The sequence below is a fragment of the Sinocyclocheilus rhinocerous genome, unplaced genomic scaffold, assembly GCF_001515625.1.
Source record: "Sinocyclocheilus rhinocerous isolate Xijiao unplaced genomic scaffold, SAMN03320098_v1.1 scaffold711, whole genome shotgun sequence".
NCBI lineage: Eukaryota > Metazoa > Chordata > Actinopteri > Cypriniformes > Cyprinidae > Sinocyclocheilus > Sinocyclocheilus rhinocerous.
Window position 1 is genome coordinate 2,298,829 of NW_015641018.1, and position 14,854 is coordinate 2,313,682.

At 37.2% G+C, this 14,854-nt stretch overlaps 1 protein-coding gene across 1 annotated transcript in view; it reads right to left on the reverse strand.

Moving 5' to 3' along the window:
• The window catches only part of LOC107753873 (ephrin-A2-like), a 140,936-nt gene that overhangs the window by 113,720 nt on the left and 12,362 nt on the right, over positions 1–14,854 (reverse strand). The gene's annotated exons all lie outside the window — the stretch shown is intronic.

The following is a 14,854-nucleotide window of genomic DNA, read 5'->3' on the forward strand; positions in this document are numbered from 1 at the left end:
ATTAATAATATTATATTATAAAATGATTATGTATTTGAGATGTAAATTTTAAAATTGTACAGCCTTAAAGATATTTTAAGAGATCATAAAAAATATAAAATAAATAAATATTAATTTATCTATAATATATATGAAATTATGGATAAAGTAATATTTATTAATTTAGTAAATAATATAAATTATGAAATAAAAATATAAATTATATATACAAAGAAAAACAAAGAAATTGCGAATATTCCATTTTGCAACTTTCCAACACTTTATAAACAGACATTAATACAAAAGAAACAATGTTACAGCCATGAAAATGAATGAAGAATAAAAAAAGGGCCATTTGTATTTTTGTGAAGAAAACAATGCAATGTATTTAAAATGAACGCTCATGTGGACGATAATCATTCATCAAAACAAATCTTCCTCTTCAGCATCGCACTGCACCGCAACAGAGAGTGTAAATAATGCATCCTCTTAAATAATGAACAGATTTCAGCCGGTCTAGTAGTAAAGATACATGCACTACCCTCTAATGAGCTTTCTTCTACATTAAACGCAGCGCTTCCAAACATCTGAACCTGTGTGGAGCCAAATCACTGCTCGGAAAGTTTACAATATACATGCACTCCTAAACACCGCTGTAAACTTTAATTACGGAACCAGCAGTGCAGTAACACATAATAAAATGCTTGATAGCTTTCCAAGGGTATTTTTCCCACTGTATTCACCTGCTCTGTGTGGCAGTCACTGGACACGGGACATGTGGCGTTCTGCCTCCTGCTAACAATGACAGAAACGACAGACATACGATGCAAGTATATATGTGACCCTGGACCACAAAACCAGTCATAAGTGTCAATTTTTCGAAATTGAGATTAATACATCAATCTAAAGCTAAATAAGCTTTCCATTGATGTATGGTTTGTTAGGATAGGACAATATTTGGCTGAGATACAACTATTTGAAAATCTGGAATCTGAGGGTGCAAAAAAATCTAAATACTGAGAAAATCGCCTTTAAAGTTGTCCAAATGAAGTTCTTAGCAATGCATATTACTAATCAAAAATTACGTTTTTATATATTTACGGTAAGAAATTTACAAAATATCTTCATGGAACATGATCTTTACTTAATATCCTAATGATTTTTGGCATAAAAGAAAAATCAATAATTTTGACCCATACAATGTATTTTTGGCTATTGCTACAAATACACCCCATCGACTTAAGACTGGTTTTGTGCTCCAGGGTCACATATAGTAACAGAGTAATTACTATCGATAATCGATAATTACTTCGATGGGTGCCAGTTTGTTTATAACAGTGGTAAGGACAGTCGTGACTGCTTGTGACATCACAAAGAGGCTTAGCTCATGAATATTAATTCATTTATTTTTATCATTCTGAATTGGTTTATGCATGTATTAATCAAAAGATTGAGATAGAGTGTTTGCTATTTTTTTCAAGCCAAAACTAAAATGTCAACATAGAGTTGATTTGCTAATATATTTGCTAACTTTCATTAAGTGCTGGGGACAAAATCTGGCCACGAACAATTTATTCCACAAACAAACAAAAGCTAGGCCGCTAAAGTAGCTAATACATATTAAATTCTGCAATAAAGAAGCGTTAGCACTCAATGCTGTTAATAAAACATGAAGAGGGAAATTCAGCTCTGCTAATATACAGTTACTGCATGCCATTAAAGTGAGCAGTTAACACACAGCAAGAGAGATATATCTTCATAGCATGTGTAAATTGAACATGGACATTAATTTCCAGCTAAATGAGGAGTTAGCCCAGCTAGCAGCTTGAAATGTGTTCCTCATTTCTGTGAAACTGAATTTATCAAACAGCCCAATGTATAATCGTTCCAACACAAAACAGCAAAAGTAAAAGTGTCCATTCTAATAGTTTCAGCCTTTGCGGTTTATTGAAGTGTCTTGTGGCAATTAAATCCTGAGCTCAAACAGCCGAGCCATGCAATGTGTGGGAGCCCCTTTAATTAAAGGCAGGGAAAATTAGTCTCAAATGTGCAGCGTTCAATTGCTTCTGCTCGCTTAGTTCAGTGAGCAATGGACCGAGATCAGGTGGGTTTATTTGCTCTCAGGGCCGAGGCGCTGTAGAAAATACACGCAAACACTGAGTCAGCTTTTCCAGCATTAAAATATGTTAGCCACAGGGGTGCTTACTTTGGAAGCCATTTTTGTTGAAAAAAACCACAGAGGGACAGTTTTAACTAACAAGGCCAAATCTTGGGTATCTGTGTGGGAAATAAAACATTCAGGGAGTTTTCACAATTACTTTATTAAGTAATAAATTTACGTGGTATACACATGGGCCGACTATGTTTCCACATTTGCTGCGTCGTGTACATTTATCACTGTCCATTCACAAAGGTCCCATGTGAAACTGATCCAGAATTGAAAAACAATGTAAAGAAGGGCAGTTTGTTAATCGAGTTTGCTCAAGCAAACAACTAAGTAAATGTACGTCATTATCAATATGCCTTATACATGCAGATCGCCCCAAACACTCGATATGACTTGACATCACATTTGATATACTGTTGCAAATAATATGATTGAAGTGCGCCAACAAGAAAACACTACACAATGCAAGAAAAAAAATGTATGGTTTTTCTGTAATTCTGTGGTGCTAATTCTGATTGTAACCTTTATTGTCACGTAGCTTCAATATTTTGATAAAAAATGTAGGTCAGGTACATTTTAGAACTTCTATTACTTCATTACTTATGAAATACTGGCTTAGTGCAGTACAGTACTAATTTTGCTTTTTTTGTTGTTTTTTTTGCAAGGATGGGAACATTCTAGAAGGTTCTATAACATTCTGCAATATTCTGTAATATTCTAGTGTTTTCTGGAACATTCCAGGACATTGTGGGACTAGTCATAAAAGACAAAAATCATCCAACGTACACTTCTGAATTTTGCACGACTCACTTTTGGTAGCTGTTTATGTTAAACAGTATTATGCATGTACCATGCCATTTTTTATGCATGCGTAATAACAGAATAGCTTTAATAAGCTATAGTTTTAGTTTTCATGAGCAACATTAATGATACACAAAAGTAATGTGATTTTCGTATTCAGCATGTCAAACTTCATAAAAAAAAAACATTAAAAATAAAGGCAAAACATAACTTATAAAAATTTGTTTCACAGTGCTATTCAGTCTTTCTGCTTCAAATTTCACTCTGTTACTTGCCGTTTCTTTGTAATTTTTTGTGAAATTTACTAGCCATTCCTGAGTAATTGCATCAAAGCAAATCCTACACCATTTTTTTAGTGAAGCTCTAATCTGATCGACTGGTTTTACAAAAGTTCGAGGTCCAGGTTAGTGCACTTTGCAGCAAACTATCTAGATGAACAGAACTGTAAATTCTAGGGATGCATCCAATACTCAGTATCGGTATCAGCTCCGATACTGGCATTTTCTGCCGGATCGGGTATCGGTCAGACGAGACAGATCCAAATCTGATAATGTGCGTATACTATTCTGTGTTATTGTTAAGCCCCACGAAAGGCACAAAAACATTATAAAGCACCATCAAGTTTGTGTGAACTATATTTTAAGTGTTCTGAAGCCGTTCCATGGTTTAATGTGAAGTATAGATGAATATTGAAGTCAAGTTCACGTAAACTCTTCTCCCCGCTGTGTCTGTCTGTCATCCTCCATTCCATAGATATGTATACATATCTATGCTCCATTCAGCATTCAAACTGCATGTCGTGTTCGGTTACTACAGTCAAAAAGATGAAACTCTTCAAGAGCACACAATAACTGAGATTTAAAACTGTTGAAAGGCTCAATAAAATATATAACACAGATATAATACACTATGCATCAATATCTCTTCCCTTTTTTATGCGCAACACTGTGCGCTGTGACTTCGTGTTGCTTCAAGCGCATCATTCTGCGCACGGGATGCGCATAAGCGCTTTGTGCTGCTCTGTATTGGAGCCATACTCTTTCCTATTATACTTTTGCGCAATGAAAGATTATTAATAGTCTTTTTTGTTCTGTTCTATCTATCATATGTTGCTGCCTTCATTACTGTGCTAGGCATTTAAAAGAAATGTCATATATATATATATATATATATATATTTAGACTACTTGTTTTCATGAATGTATTTTACAACAATACAAAGAGCAATGTGTAACATTTGACCAGATTTAGTCCTACATTTATTAACTTTTTTTTGTTCCCCACTAAATAATGTTGTTTCACTAAATGTTTAGTTTAGTTTAATGTTTTTATAAAATTATTGTGCACCCATGATTTTCTAGAATAACTTTTGCTGCTGAATTGTCCACTAACCTAGTTTATAATAGTATTTTTTGTCAGATTATCATTATATATTTTTTCATTTGTTATTTTTCATTAAACTTAAGTTGTCTATATTTAGTAGATTGTGCTTAACACACAAAAGAGAGATGATCAGGTCAACACACAGAAGTATAGAAATTCTACATTGATAAAAAAAAAAAAACTGTGCTGGTATCGGATCGGAATCAGCCGATACTCAGAATTTTTGGTATCGGATCGGATCGGTTCTGAAAAAATGGTATCGTTGCATCCCTAGTAAATTCCTTTGTTTTTTGAGCAGAACCACTATTTTAACGATTCTATTATTATAATCTATTTCAGAAAAACCTGCCTCCATTATAAAAAACTGCAGTTGGTCACTGTACATAACAGTCTCTTCTTGTCTAAATGGGCAGTTCTTGGGCAGAATAAGCTGCGTTGTGGACCAGATTTAATGCCATTAGTCAAACATCTGGCTGGACGTGACTAAAGAGGGAAGAACACCTCTCTAAAGTCTCAGTTATAAACTCTCCATTCAAGCAATTTTTTTCCTGGACATGACTAAAGATCCAAGCACAAATTCTACATCCAGTTTCACAGAAGGGTATCCAACATCGTCTGCACTTTCATGATTGATTCCAAGTTCAAAACCGCAATTTCCCCAGCATGAAGCGCACTTCTTGGGGAGAATGGTCTATGAGTGCGCTTCCAAACTTTCGTGAGTTTGTAACATTACCATTAAATCAGAGAGCAAACTGAACCTCTGCCCCAAACCGCAAAAAGAGCATAATAACATTCGAGCCAAGCAAATATCTCGCTCTCTCCACTCCATCTCCTCCTCCTCCTGGTCGGATCATCCCTCAATCCATCCTGCCTTCTCCTCCCACAATGCTGACAAGCAGGCCCATTGGATTTATTTATTTATTTGTGTCCCCTCCTCACCAAACCTCCTCCCAAAACCTTTCCACCGCCTTTCATTTCCACTCCAAATGCTGAAGCCAGTGAACCATTTCCATAATCTCCATTAAACACTTCAAATGGGCCCTTTAAGAGAGCTCTCATTTGCATAATCCCATTAACTCTCCTGTTATTGCTCTGCATTTACCATCGTCCTCTGCCCCGCTCGTACGGCCGCCCCAAAAAAATGGAGAAAAGAAAGGAAGAACTAGGTGGGTTTAAGCCAAGGTAAAAAGAAATCAGAGATGGACTCTTGCGGAGGAAATCGTTTCATAAACAGAGGATTGTGGTAGTATTAAGCAGCGATTATACGTTTACTGTGTACGAGGTCATGTGTCTGACAGGCCAGTCAAGATGGGCTTTCTAGTTAATGACTTACAACAAACAGCAAAGATTCTTATTCTGTACAGTGTTCAACAAAGCAGAGGGTTGAAATTAAACTTGATGCTAAAACCATTTTTCATGAGGAAACTCAATGGGAATCAATCAGTTTATTGGCTATTAAGGCACCCAGCTAAATTTTACAACACACAAATTTTGTACATTAATAAATGGGGATTTTTTTACATATTAAAGGGTCAAAGTAGATGAATGCGCTTGTTAAATAGCATTTAAACCACAAGTTCTTCGAAAGACCTTAAAAAATGTTAAGCATTTGTAGTAATTAACGAGCTATAAGAAAAATTATAATCTTACCATTTTAGAACTTGATTCACTAAAATCTCAATATCAGAAAACCGACTGAAATATCAGACAGCACGTGTCTTTAAGTAACTCTTGAAAAACACACACATTACACATTCTTACACATGCACACAGAACCAGTCCCGCACACAGCTGTGATTTTCCTGAGAAAATACCCACAGCAGGCCGTGATACATGAGAAAGTATGTTCTCTGCCAGGATATGGGCTATCAGAGATGGGCACCACAGTAAAGTAAGAGGCCAAAAGTGGTATATGGGAGTTCTGACCTAGTGCAGGAGAAAGGGGTAGATTTTTTTACCCCCATTTGGCCTCAATAAGCAATCTGTTCTTTTTTTGTAATGAAGAGTCCCTCCAAGTGCTACTGTGAGCAACAAAACCCCCAAAAGAGAGGAAACGTGGTCCGAGGCTGATGGCTACCTGTGTAATGCATGTCGACGAATTCAGTGCTAGCCTTGGGTTACAGTGGTGGGAATTCACACCAGCAAAGTCCTGAATGATTTCTGGCCAAGGGTAAGCACAGAGTGACGGAAAGCTCTGCGCTGTAATATCATGTTTCAGATTCCCAACACCCTCCTCCACCCAAAAGAGCTTGAAGGATGTGGGGCCCCGTTTGAATGATACATTGTACATACACGTGTTTACTGTAAGCAACACTTATCAATCACTGGCATGTGGTTCCGTATCTGACAGTGTAATGGTTTTAATGTACCAGGAGGCCGGAGGCTGTGTCGAACCGGCTCTTTTTGATCAGGGAAGCATGTCTTTAAAAGTGCCATTACATAAATGCATGGCATAATTCATTCCATTTCTTTCTACTCGGATCCAAATAGCTCGAACCCGTGTGTAACTAGGTCTCATTCCCTGCGGGTAGGGAAAGATATGAACAACAGTTATTCTTTGGTTTTAAATGATTTATGAAAAGCTACATGCAGCGATCTGAAATCATCCATAATGAACAGTCTTCGTGTACTAAAAATGCTTCTATTTCATGAGTACATACTATATTACTCGACAGAAATTAAACAATGTATATCAAATCACAGGCCGGCAAAAGACAATAAAGAGACCGTTGTTTGTTTTTCATTAGACAGGAGTCTTTTTCTGGAGTGCGGTAATATAACATGGAGTTTGCAGAAGGGTCACCGTGTTCCCAGATATGAGCTTTTGTCTAAGTAACCAATAATGAAAGCATCCGTTTTGTGTGTTCAGGTCCGAACTGTAGTCAAAAGTGCACAACATACAAAAAGTGTCCCTTGCACAGATGGCTCAAGGGGATTTTTGTCCACCAATCCAAACAAAAAGCTGTATAATTTCTAATCACTGCTGATTTTAGATGTTGAAGGGGCAACAGAATAGGACATTTCTAAACAGGACCAAAATTCCTGCAAAAACTTCTAGTCTGCTTTTGGTGGAGAAAAAAACGACGCAAAACATGTTAAACAAAGCTAAGAATAATGAATTTTCACCTGCCACCCGTGTTGGGAAGGTTACTTTGGAAATGTAATAGATTATAGATTACAAGTTACCCTATTTAAAATGTAATAAGTAGTATAACTATTTCAATTACTTTATTAAAGTCCTGTAATTGATTACATCAGATTACTTTCTGATTACTTTTCTAAATTTCTTATGTTTTTTAACTGTTAAACATTTTCAAACATTTAAACCAGGCAGGGTTAACCTTACAATAGTACTCAACACTTGAATTAAGATTATAATCATTTAAAGGGGTCATATGATGCGATTTCATTTTTTCCTTTCTCTTTGGAGTGTTACAAGCTCTTGGTGCATAAAGAAGATCTGTAAAATTGTAAAGACTAAAGTCTCAAAGCACAACCACCTCAAAATTAGACTTTAGCACCTCTTTTTACTTTGAGATATTTCTGAAGCTTAATACAGATTTTAAATCATAACAAGGACAATGACAGGAAACACTGGCATCTAACAAAGAAAAAGCAAATCTTAAAAAAGATAAAGCATATGCATAAACCCAAATAAGAAATAAAACAGTTGTCGAATAAGTATGTGTCCTAAACTTCTGAAACATTGGTGTCTCACATTTTAAAGCAGTCAATGAAATTTATGAAAGAAGTCAATTAAATCTGTATGTGGGTGGGTGGGTGAAAAAATCAGATGTAACCCCCTTTGTAATCGTTAACATTTTCATAAGTAACTGTAATTTAATTACACATTTTTCTCATTAACTGTTACAATTACATTTATTTTGTAATTAAATTACGTAATTCTGTTACATGTAACTAGTTACTTCCCAACACTACTGGCCACATAATCAAGCTAGAATATTTAATAAATAAACATCCAAGGGGCGGGACACAAATAGACAGGCGTTCAATTTGTTCTGCAAAGCTTTTGTTCCAAATTCGTTCTGCAGGCACAACAAGGCCATCAGTCACCCTGCTCTCCAGTTCTCTGCATCGGTCATTAAAAACTCTGCCAACCACAAAGTAATACCAGTAAAACTCAAGAGTGTTTTCTAACTCTCACGAGTGTCTCGAGTTTTCTGTCAGATATCAGACCAGCAAAAGCCGGTGTTTAACAGTTGTGCCATAACTCAGTGCGGCGATCTGATTGTGACCGGAATGATACCCCGAGGCCATTCCACAGTGAATGTGTCGCCCACTGTCCAGGGCTCTTGAGCGGAGGAGAGAGTGGGTGTTGGGTAAAGGGCCCCCTGAGAGGCAGGGATTAAGGGCAGCATTAACAAACCTGGTGCTCTGTGCCACCGCGACCCAAGCCGGTACTGCAGAGGCCAGCATTCTGCATAGTGCAAACACCGGCAAAGCCAGGAATGAGTTTCAGAGTGGCTAAAGAGGCAATATATCGTAATACAAAACTAGTCGCTTGTAAAAGAGCAATAATCCCTCTGCTATGTTCCCCTGAGTGCCTCCGTATTTAATAAAGTTTGTCTAATGGATAAAATATGTCTCTTTTCGTTTCCGACACAGTAAACATATTGAAAAACAGCCTGTAGTACAGCAATACCTCCGTCCTGAACCGATCGGTAAATACGCATTAGCCTTTTTCAGGTGCCGTGATGTCTTAAAGCACAGTTGCCTTTTTCAAGGCAAACAGACTCTATTCAAGTGTCATTTAAATAACAATTGAAAGTCTAGTCTTCTATATCGGTCAGCTTAGATGCAGGCCGGTTTGAGCCACTGGCTTTTGAAGTTGTCCGAGTAGTACTCAATGCATTCTATTGATGCCACCCCCTTCTCCGGCACACAAAGCCCATCTCGAGCCCATAGTCTGTTGAAGCTGATCAGTCATGCAGACTGGTTCAACTAACAAGGCTTGATTTCCTCCGAAAAGGCCTCGAACAAAGCGCCTTTAGCCCCCCATCATCTCCGCGGTCCTGAGAGTTGTCTCAACTTTAATTATAGCTCCGATGGGCGTAATGCAGGAGACATGGGAGCCCTCGTACCGGCCAGCCCCACGGACGCACCTTCTATGGGAACTCCGGTTAATTGCGGCAGCCGAACTCTGATGGAGGAAGGAGCGAAGGAGGGGGCTGCTGTTCCTAGACCTTCGAAATCCCTTTTGTAAAAGCTAATGTGGCAGAAAAGGCCCTTGCAGCGGAGTCTCTCTCTGCCGATTTAATCCCTGTGTGTGGAGTGAGCTTCTCAATAAAGGGTTCAGTGGCCCGGTGCTTCCGAGGATTTCCTAATTGCCCATTCTGCAGACAGATTAAAACAGCATCGGCCAGCACCTACTAGCACTTAGAAAGGGAGACTCGAAGGGATCAAACCAGGATGAGCCTGACACTCTTCCGAAGGCATCAAACACGTCCAATCTCTGGGCGCAAACCCTCGGGTCTTGAGGCTGAAGTTTCGGATCTCCAGATGTCACCGAGAGGTTACCGAAAGATCAACTCCTTTCGGTTCGAAAGACCTCTCACCTTTCCAGTCCTCTAGATGTTTAGATCATTCAGCGCACCGTGAGTCACCGCTCGACTCTTGGTCTCCCTCCAGGCAGGCAGTTCAGTGCCCTGAAATTTCCCCCCACATCCAGGCGAGGCCCCAAATGCTCTTTCTTTAGACCATCAAATGCAGGCCCACCGAGATCACATCTTGAAAAGTCCTTAGCAATAGGCGTGGTTATGAACCATGCTAATGACCCATGAAATTCCCTCTTTCCTCGACCCAAGCAGAAGCAGCAGCATAAGGCAGTGGCTTTTCAAAAGCACTAAGTGCTCTGCTGCCTAGTGAGCAAACAGTTACTTTGACCACTGGCTACAGGTTTTGAAAAAAAAAAAAAAAAAAGAGTCCTGTGACCGTTACATGAGGTAAAAAGACATTTTCGCAGAGCGCTTGGTAATGGAGTGTATTATACTATGTGTGTGGGGTTTTTTTTCATGCTAGCTGTCATGAATTGATCTGGATAGCATACGGGAATGGCAAATGTCATATTCTTAGTGTGTCCGAATGGGAGGCTCTCTAATGGAGAGGAACCAGTTAATCCTGCTGACCGTGATGCGTTGACATGCAGAGCCGCTGAAGACCAACAGCCAGACATGTGGAACAGATGAAGGACAATGAGATGAGCTAATGATGCAGTAAGGAAGCAGAAAACAGAGCAGGAGAGATGCCATCAATGCACACTGCTCTTCCAAAATCTAGTTAGCATTTTAAGGCGTCCCAGGCTGCCTCTTTTTTGATGGGCTCTCAGACAGAATTGCATGTATTCTTCACCAGAATGCATTGCCATGAGCTCAGTGAAATTATTCTATGAGTTCTTCTTTAGCTGGATAAATTATAATATTCAATCATTCAATATTGAAAAGAAAAAAGCTTTAAATAGTACCTACTCTATTTAAAACATACTGTATACACTACCATTCAAAAGTTTGGGTCAGTACAAATTTGTTTTTGGAAAGAAATTAACACTTTTATTCAGTAAGTATGCATTAAATTGGTCGAAATTGACAGTAAAGACTTTCACATTTTTACAAAACATTTCTATTTAAAATAAATGCTGTTCTTCTAAATTTTCTATTCATTGAAGAATCCAAAACAAAAATGTATCAAGGTTTCCACAAACATTTTAAGCAGCACAATTATTTTCAACATTGATACCAATAAGAAATGTTTCTTGAGCAGCAAATCAGCATATCAGAATGATTTCTGAAGGATAATATGATAATGACGATTGGAGTAATGATGCTGAAAATTCGGCTTTGAAACACAGGAATAGTTTACATTCTAAAATATATTAAAATAGAGTTATTTTACATTGTTATTTCACAATATTAAAGGTATAGTTCACCCAAAAATGAAAATTCTGTCATTAATTACTCACCCTCATGTCATTCCAAACCTGTAAGACCTCTGTTCATCTTTGGAACACAAATTAAGATATTTTTGATAAAATCCGAGATCTCTCAGACCCTGCATAGACAGGAAGGTTACCAAGATCCCTTTAATCTTTTACTGTATTTTTGATTAAATAAATGCAGCCTTACTGAGCATAAGAGACTTCTTTTAAAAAAAACATTTTAAAAAACGTTTTACTGACCTCAAACTTTTGAATGGCAGTGTAAGTTATCAGCCAACATTAGAGATTTTTTAAATTTATCAGTATCAGTTGATATTGGATATATATCAAATCAATACTGGATATTTAATTCTGCATGCTCAATTTTAAATTTATAGTACATATGCCCTCATCTAACACTCACTTAAAGTTATTTTTTAAAAACTAATAATAATTTGATAAATGCAGTCTTGAATATGCAAAAACATTAATATGCATTTTTAAATGTATTTTTTATTTATTTGACATAATAGCATAGAATTTTAATATCCACCATTCACATGATTATTCTATCGTCAAGATTTTTAATAACATTGCATGTGTTTTTTAAACAATAAGACCATTTTATTCAACACGCTGTGTATACTTATTCTTTTTAGAGTATCGTTCTTCTTGCATCTCCTATTTATTAGGGCTGCTCCGACTGATCGGCTACCGATCACTATGGGCCGATAATCGCTTTGGGATGTTTGATCGGCGGTCTCTATAAAGGCCGATCTCAAAAAAACTATCTCAAGCTGATAACGCGCCTGCCGTGAGTGGTTTGGCACGATATGCAGCGGCACCGTCTCAGTCTCTGTCTTGCTCGGGTGAAATCATTATAATGCTGAAGGTGAGGTACAATTCATATTTCTTCATTAAACTTATAAAGTCATTTGAAAACTTTCTGTGAGAATTTCAAAGATAAAATGCGCAAACGGCTTCACATTGCGTCTGCACTATAAGCGAGCTGCACGCTGCACAGTCGACAAAGGAATCGTCACTTGCACAATCGAGGCTGTGTCGCATCGTCACTAAAGTTTATAAATTGCATTTCTTTTTAATTCTTGCCAGTGTTTAACCATTCAGCGCTCGCTCGCTCTGCTGGAGACCGTGCGCTCGTGCACACTCGCAGCGCACACACATAATGCCAGGTTCACATTACTCCATTTGCAGTACATACGTGGTGCGTATTTTTTCCGCGCTCATGTTAACGGATTAAAGCGTTCACACTGCGTTCCAGTAGCGGTCCGTCTGCAGCAGTGCAGAGATTGTTTCCGCACCGAGTCTATTTTTGCTGTGCTGCAAGCGAAGATTTAAAGTAACAGCGCATTGTTTGCAGTAAATATGTACATGGATTGACACGAAAATGTAGTAATTACACCATAAATGCATATAATTAAAAAAAGAGGGGAATTTGTTTTCAAAAATGAAATTCAGGCCCTGAATAAATGTCTAAAAATCTTGATTGGATCATCACTATAAATAATTCTACATGATAAAAAGAAGGCTTTAAAAATATCGGTATCTGTGATCGTATCGGCAGATACTGCTTTCTGTGATCGGCCTCAAAAATCCTGATCGGAGCACCCCTACTATTTATCCATGTGGAAAAACATTCCAAGGCAGCCACGCAAGAGGTCACACATTTTTCCTTAGGATGGAGTTACTTATGTAGCCCGTATGGAGCAAGGCAGCTCACTAGGTTTAGAAATAGAGCTATCAGTGTTGACAATATTCTTCCACACACACACACACACACACACGCACGCACAATGAAACAGCACATCTGCGTGACCCAAAAATAAGACATTAGGAACTGACAGCAATATAGACAGATTATGTGTCTCACTGATGTGTTTGGTTAAGTTTTTTCTTCCACCGGAGGGTTAATGGTGATGGAATAAGAGGTTAATGACACTGAATCTCCTGTGATTGTTGCCATTGTCACTGAACTCCAAACATCTGGAAGAAAAAGGATAGAAATGGATCGTTCATTTGACCTTGTGACTGCCCTCAGCGTTGAGGAGAATTCTCCATCATAATTAACTATCTGGGTCAAACTACAGATGAGGAAAGGTTATGTTCAGAAGTTTCATACATTTCCCTGCAAGTTTAATGAAGAAGTGAATAAACCAACCCCAACGTTTTCCTGTATCACTAATTACGTTAAACACTACATTTGCATGGTACAAAAAATTTAATAAAATAATAAATGTAATATAATACGTATATAAATCAATACACCAATACTATGATAACACAATAACAATATTTTGCACACTTTTGTATCTGATGAAAATGTGCTTCTATTCAGGCAGTGTGATGTCAAGTGTAAAAGCAGAGTTAATGCCAAAGTGCAAATATGAGACTGTTACAGTTTTAATATCACTTCATTGGCTTCCAGTAAAGTACAGAATTGATTTTAAAATTCTACTTTTTGTTTTTAAATCTCTTCACAATTTGGCCCCACTGTACTTAACCGAGTTGTTACAGCCTCATACTTTGTCGAGATCGCTAAGATCTACTAATTCTGACCTGCTGCATGTTCCTAGGACAAGGCTAAAAACGAGAGGTGACCGTGCCTTTTCTGTTGTCGACCCAAAACTTTGGAATAGTCTCCCCTCTCACATCAGAACTGCCCCAACCTTGTCTGTTTTTAAATCCACTCTAAAGACCTATTTATTTTCGTTGGCGTTCGATATCCCATGACAAATTGTCTTTGACTTTGTTCTCAGGAACGCCACACATTTTACAGCATATTTAATGTGCAATTTTGCAATATGCCTATTGTTGGTATAGTGTTGTAAAGCACTTTGGTCAACTCCGGTTGTTTTTAAACTGTGCTATATAAATAAAATTGTATTGTATTGTATAATGCTTAAGAGTGGGAAAAAAACATAAATGCATGATTTGAAAATGCAAAACATTGATTACAGAATTTAAAAATGATTCATTATTACTAATAATACGACTCAATATTTTATAGAAGACATCTCAGTTTACACAGGCATTCAGATACTGAGGAAAAGATGACACACTCTAAAATAAAGAAGTTAGCAATATTAATAAAAATAAATGAATTAAATGATCAATAACAGTATAATATTTAAATTTTCTGGAAATTTTGGAGATTTATTTGAAAATTTAAATGCATTTCATTCATTTTAAATAGCATTAATAAATAGTTAATTTTTCCGTTATTCTTATTCCAGCTTGAAATCAATTAAATTTCATATATGTGAATTTATTATTTTAGTAATATCTCCACTTACATAAAATGCAAAAAAAAAACACATATTCTACCTACTGTCTTTTTTTGCATTGGGTTATACATTTAATATTGCTATTGCGGAAAACGGGCTGGCACTGTACCGAAATCATAAATTTAGTATCAACCCAGCACTACTACACAATGACAATTATGCATCCATAAAATCAATATCAATACAGTAACCAAGCATCCAGGCTTGATATTCAAAACGGTTGGAAAATTCACAAAGAGAATTGAGGTACGGTCTATCATAAAACCGGCCGCTTTGATGAACTCCAGCT